The sequence below is a fragment of the Physeter macrocephalus genome, chromosome 7 (genome assembly GCF_002837175.3).
Source record: "Physeter macrocephalus isolate SW-GA chromosome 7, ASM283717v5, whole genome shotgun sequence".
NCBI lineage: Eukaryota > Metazoa > Chordata > Mammalia > Artiodactyla > Physeteridae > Physeter > Physeter macrocephalus.
In genome coordinates this window covers 141,134,037-141,140,808 of record NC_041220.1, presented here as the reverse complement: position 1 = coordinate 141,140,808, position 6,772 = coordinate 141,134,037, and positions in this window count along the sequence as shown.

The following is a 6,772-nucleotide window of genomic DNA, read 5'->3' as shown; positions in this document are numbered from 1 at the left end:
TGCAACATAACTTACGATAGCCAATATATGGTAGCAACCTAAATGTTCAATGATAGATAAATGGACAAAAAAGTGATATAGATAGATAGATATACAGACACACACATAAACATATACATATATACACAAATATACATATGTATATACACATATATGGAAACACATGTACATATACACATATATACATACACATAAATAGATACATATACATAATACACATAGATACATATACATATATACACAGATACATATACATATACACATAGGTACATATACATATACACAGATACATATACATATACACATAGGTACATATACATACATACACACAGATATATATACATATACACACAGATACATATATATGTATAGATAAGTGTATACATATATAGTTATATATATTACTCAGCCATAAAAAGATGAAATCTTTCCATTTTTGACAATATAAATAGACCTAGAGAGCATTATGCTAAGTGAAGTAAGTCACATAGAAAAAGACAAATACCGCATGATCTCACTTACGTGTGTAATCTGAAAATAAAACAAACACAACAAAACAAGTCTTACAGACACAGTGACCAAATCGATGGTTGCAAATGGGGAGCTGAGTGGGTGCTGGACAAGACAGGTGAAGGGGTATAAGAAGCGCAAAATTCCAGTTATATGATAAAAATTGACAAGAATTTAATATACAGAATAAAGAGTATGGTTCATGGTTGCAATAACTGTGGATGGGGACAGATGTTTACTAGACTCATCAAGGTGATCATTTTGTAATATACTTAAATGCTGAATCATTATGTTGTATATCTGAAACGAACATAATATTGTATGTCAACTATTCTTCAATTAAAAAAAAAAAGAAGGAAGAAAAAGAATGCATGCCCGGACAGCATTTTGCCTGAGCCATTTCTAGGGAGTGTGTTTGTAACGAACGGCCTTGAGGAGTGAGGTAATGTCTCTCCCTCAGGCAAACAGGAAGCTTGCTAACCTCTCATTTTAAAAGCAGTGGCGTCCTCAGCCTCAGTGTTCCTCAGTGTAACACAACCGAGTACATACATATCACCCAACTGGATCCCTCTGTGTCACCCCAGTGGGAACCGGGCAGGGGAGAGAGAACCAATACATTACTATGCTCATGCCTGCTGTGCTGTAAGTAATAAAATCTTTTGTCTCTGAAAAAAACAAAAACAATTAAAGAACCTAACTTTGCAACTAAAGGAACTAGAAAGAGAGCAAACTAAGCTCAATATTGGCAGAAAGAAATAAACAATGATTAGAGAAGTTATAAAAGTAATAGAAGGACCTACTGTATAGCACAGGGAATTCTACTCAATACTCTGTAATGACCTATATGGGAAAAGAACCTAAAAAAGAGTGGCTATATGTATATGAATAACTGATTCAATTTACTATACACCTGATACTAACACAACATTGTAAATCAACCATATTCCAGGGACTTCCCTGGTGGTGCAGTGGTTAACAACCCGCTTGCCAACGCGGAAGACGTCGGTTTGATCCCTGGTCCAGGAAGATCCCACATACCACGAGCAACTAAGCCCGTGCGCCACAACTACTGAGCCTGCGCTCTAGAGCCCACGAGCCACAACTACTGAAGCCCGCGCGCCTAGAGCCTGTGCTCCGCAACGAGACAAGCCACCACAACGAGAAGCCCGTGCACCACAACGGAGAGTAGCCCCCGCTCGCCGAAACTAGAGAAAGCCTGCGCACAGCAACGAAGACCCAACACAGCCAAAAATAAATAAATAAATAAATAAACTATACTCTAATAAAAATTTTAAGAAAAGTAATCGAGACTACAAAAATAGTAGAAAGATAAATAATATTGAGGAGTCTTTTTGGAAAAGAAGAAAATTGACAAACTGTTAGCTAGAATAACTAAGAAAAAGATAGAATATATATATATGTGTATATATACACACACACACATATATAGGCAATAAATAGGGAGCAATTGTGATTGGCTGAGAGTGGAACATAATGGAAAAGACTGTCACCCTCATTGCCCAATAGCTGTTTGGGGTTTTTGGTTGCTGTTTTTTTTTTTTTGCTTTTTTACTTTTTTAAGAAACTGAAGTGTAGTTGATTTACAATGTTGCCCAATAGCTATGTGGATTGTCACAGCTATAAACACCAGAGGGAGTCTTGGGATGAGCCATCTGGAAGGGAAGTTGACCCAGCCAATCAGGTGAGATGCCTGCTTTGGGTAAACCCTATGTCACAGGCCAGGCTGAGGTGGCTTTCACTGTCCATTTAAATTCCCATTTCTCTCTCTTTAAAAACGTTTTTATTGGAGTATCGTTGCTTTATAATATTGTGTTAGTTTCTACTGTACAGCAAAGTGAATCTGCTATACGTATACATATATCCCCTCTTTGTTGGATTTCCTCCCCATTTAGGTCACCACAGAGCACTGAGTAGAGTTCCCTGTGCTATCCAGTAGGTTCTCACTAGCTATCTATTTTATACATAGTATCAATAGTGTATATGTGTCAGTCCCAATCTCCCAATTCCTCCCACCCACCCCCCTTTCCCCCTTGGTATCCATGTTTGTTCTCTACGTCTGTGTCTCTTTTTCTGCTTTGTAAGTAAGAACATCTATACCAGTCTTTCAGATTCCACATATATGCATTAATATATGATATTTGTTTTTCTCTGTCTGACTTACTTCACTCTGTATGACACTCTCTAGGTCCATCCACATCTCTACAAATGACACAGTTTTGTTCCTTTTTATGGCTGAGTAATATTCCACTGTATATATGCACCACATCTTCTTTATCCATTCCTCTGTTGATGGACATTTAGGTTGCTTCCATGTCCTGGCTATTGTAAATAGTGCTTCAGTGAACACTGGGGGTGCATGTGTCTTTTTGAAATATTTAGGCACCCAACATAGGATCACCTCAGTACATAAGGCAAATGCTAACAGCCCACTTCTCTTTACTTCCCCTCCTAATTAGCCTCCTCTGTTCAAACCAACTGCTCTGATTCATCTCTTTAGTGTTCCCTGTGTTGGATAAATTTCAACCCAAGGATAAGGCAGCAAAGATTTCTGGGAAGAGCAGGGCCTGCAAACTTAGACAAGCCTCAATCGATCCCCTTCTAGCATATAATTTTAGAAAAGTTGCTTAACTTCTCTAAGAGAAGCAATAATATCTACCTCATAAGGGTTATTGTCAAGATGAAAGGGAATAATACATAAGCACCTGGCCCAGAATGGACAGAGTAATAAAGTTATAACTTGAAAACAGATGGCTTTGGAGGGAATTTGATGAGGAAAGGAAGGGGGAAAAGGTGTGATGTCGTGATTTATAATAAGAAATGTATGTTTGGTCTTCTTCCACCATTCCTGTCTCACAGCTCCCAAAACTCTTGGAATTTCCTAAGTGATAATAGTGTTATAATACTTGATTTGTTGTTATATTTGATCTTTTGCCCTCAGTTCCCAAAATACCTTCAGAGCCATAAAGGTGAAATTGGTGTCTTGTTATTAATATAACAAGTCTCTTCAACCACACGAGTTTATGTTAATGAGGTGACTTTTAAAAAATACCTTTATTGGAGTATAATTGCTTTACAATGTTGTGTTAGTTTCTGCTGTATAACAAAGTGAATCAGCTGTACATATGCATATATCCCCATATCTCCTCCCTCTCGCGTCTCCCTCCCACCCTCCCTATCCCACCCCTCTAGGTGGTCACAGAGCACTGAGCTGATCTCCCTGTGCTATGCGGCTGCTTCCCACTAGCTATCTATTTTTACATTTGGTAGTGTGCATATGTCCATGCCACTCTCTCACTTCGTCCCAGCTTACCCTTCCCCCCCGCGTCCTCAAGCCCGTCCTCTACATCTGCGTCATTTTTCCTGCCCTGCCTCTAGGTTCATCAGTACCGTTTTTTTAGATTCCATATATGTGCATTAGCATACGGTATTTGTTTTTCTCTTTCTGACTTACTTCACTCTGTATGACAGACTCTAGGTCCATCCACCAATGAGGTGACTTTGGAAAGCTTCTAGGTCACCTAAGGATGGAGGCTGGTTGCCAGTGGAAACAACCATGTGATTAGAGGGTTGTAACTTTCAGCCCCATCCCCCAACCAACAAGGAGGACAGAGGAGCTGGACATTTAGTTCAATCACCCATGGTCGGTGATGTAATCAATCATGTCTACAGAATGAAGCCTCCAGAAAATTCCCTGAACTATGGGCTTCAGAGAGCGTCAAGGTTGGTGAATCAGAAGGTATCCACGTGCCTGGAGTGTGGCCCACCCTGAACTCCACGGGGACAGACGCTCCGGTGTTCAAGCGCCCTCTGGACCTCACCTCATGTATCTCTTCATCGGGCTGTCCATTCGGATCCTTTAATATCCTGTCATAAACAGGTAATCGAGACTGTAACATGGTTTTCCTGAGTTCTGTGGGTTGCTCTAGCAAATTAATCGAACCTGAGGAGGGGGTCACAGGGACCTTCAACTTATAGCCAGTTGTTCAAAAGCACAGGTGACAACCTGGACTAGCTTGTGACTGGCATCTCAAGTGGGGGCAGTCTTGTAGGACTGAGCTCCTAACCTGTGGGATCTGACTCCAGGTAGAGAGGGTCAGGATTGAGTTAAATTTGTAGGACACGCCTTGTCCACTGAGAACTGGAGAATTGCTTGGTGCTGTTGGAAAATACACATCAGAAAATGCTTCCAAGAAAAACCTACGGCAGACCTCATGTTCAGTGAAATGCCTAACGCATTCTCTCTTTTTTTTTTGCGGTACGTGGGCCTCTCACTGTTGTGGCCTCTCCCGTTGCGGAGCACAGGCTCCGGACGCGCAGGCTCAGCGGCCGTGGCTCACGGGCCCAGCCGCTCCGTGGCATGTGGGATCTTCCCGGACCGGGGCACGAACCCGTATCCCCCCCATCGGCAGATGGATTCTCAACCACTGCGCCACCAGGGAAGCCCCTGCAAAGGTTTTTTACTGGAAATCATTTGCTAGAAATCCATCTCCCCAATTCGTTCTTGCAAACTAACTGCTGCATTTTAACAAATGGATCCAAAGTCTAGTGTAAGTTTTAATTTGGAAGAATTTTAAACAGAATGAAAAATTCTAACCTTCAAAATGCTCAGACAGGAGAAATTTTTTTTTTTTTTTTTTTACTTTTTAAAACTGGTTTACTTTTTCATCATGATATTTTGAAACTTCTACACGCACGTGATTTATGAAGAAACAAAGGGCTTTACAGATAATTTTGGGAACATTACAGATGTCTGTCATTTTAGAAACCTACTGTGCTAGAGGATAATGGCCTTTTTTTTTTTGCCAGAATTATACTTCAGTTTAATTAAAGACATATTTTTTCTTATTAGTTATCTATTTTATACATATTAGTGTATACACGTCAATCCCAATCTCCCAAATCATCACACCACCACCACCACCCGTCACTTTCCCCCCTTGTTTTCTTTTTTTGCGGTACGTGGGCCTCCCACCGCCGCGGCCTCCCCCGCCACGGAGCACAGGCTCCGGACGCGCAGGCTCAGTGGCCACGGTCCACGGGCCCAGCCGCTCCGCGGCACGTGGGATCCTCCTGGACCGGGGCACGAACCCGCGTACCCTGCATCGGCAGGCGGACCCCCAACCACTGTGCCACCAGGGAAGCCCTGTACCACATCTTCTTTATCCATTCATCTGTCGATGGGCATTTAGGTTGCTTCCATGACCTGGCTATTGTAAATAGTGCTGCAATGAACACTGGGGTGCATGTGTCTTTTGAATTATGGTTTTCTCTGGGTATATGCCCAGTAGTGGGATTGCTGGGTCATATGGTAATTCTATTTTTAGTTTTTTTAGGAACCTCCATACTGTTCTCCATAGTGGCTGTATCAACTTACATTCCCACCAACTGTGCAAGAGGGTTCTCTTTTCTCCACACCCTCTCCAGCGTTTGTTGTTTGTAGAGTTTCTGATGATGCCCATTGTAACTGATGTGCGGTGATACCTCATCGTAGTTTTGATTTGCATTTCTCTAATAATTAGCTATGTTGAGTGCTTTTCATGTGCTTCTTGGCCATCTGTATGTCTTCTTTGGAGAAATGTCTATTTAGGTCTTCTGCCCATTTTTGGACTGGGTTGTTTGTTTTTTTAATATTGAGCTGAATGAGCTGTTTATATATTTGGGAGATTAATCCTTTGTCCGTTGATTCGTTTGCAAATATTTTCTCCCATTCTGAGGGTTGTCTTCTTGTCTTGTTTATGTTTTCCTTTGCTTTGCAAAAGGTCTTAAGTTTCATTAGGTCCCATTTGTTTATTTTTGTTTTTATTTAGGTTACTCTAGAAGGTGGATCAAAAGAGATCTTGCTGTGATTTATGTCAAAGAGTGTTCTTCCTATGTTTTCCTCTAAGAGTTTTATAGTGTCCAGTCTTACATTTAGGTCTCTAATCTATTTTGAGTTTATTTTTGTGTATGGTGTTAGGGAGTGTCCTAATTTCATTCTTTTACATGTAGCTGTCCAGTTTTCCCAGCACCACTTATTGAAGAGGCTGTCTTTTCTCCATTGTATATCCTTGCCACCTTTCTCATAGATTAGTTGACCATAGGTGTGTGGGTTTATCTCTGAGCTTCCTATCCTGTTCCATTGATCAATATTTCTGTTTTTGTGCCAGTACCATATTGTCTTGATTACTGTAGCTTTGTAGTATAGTCTGAAGTCAGGGAGTCTGATTCCTCCAGCTCTGTTTTTCTTTCTCAAGACTGCTTT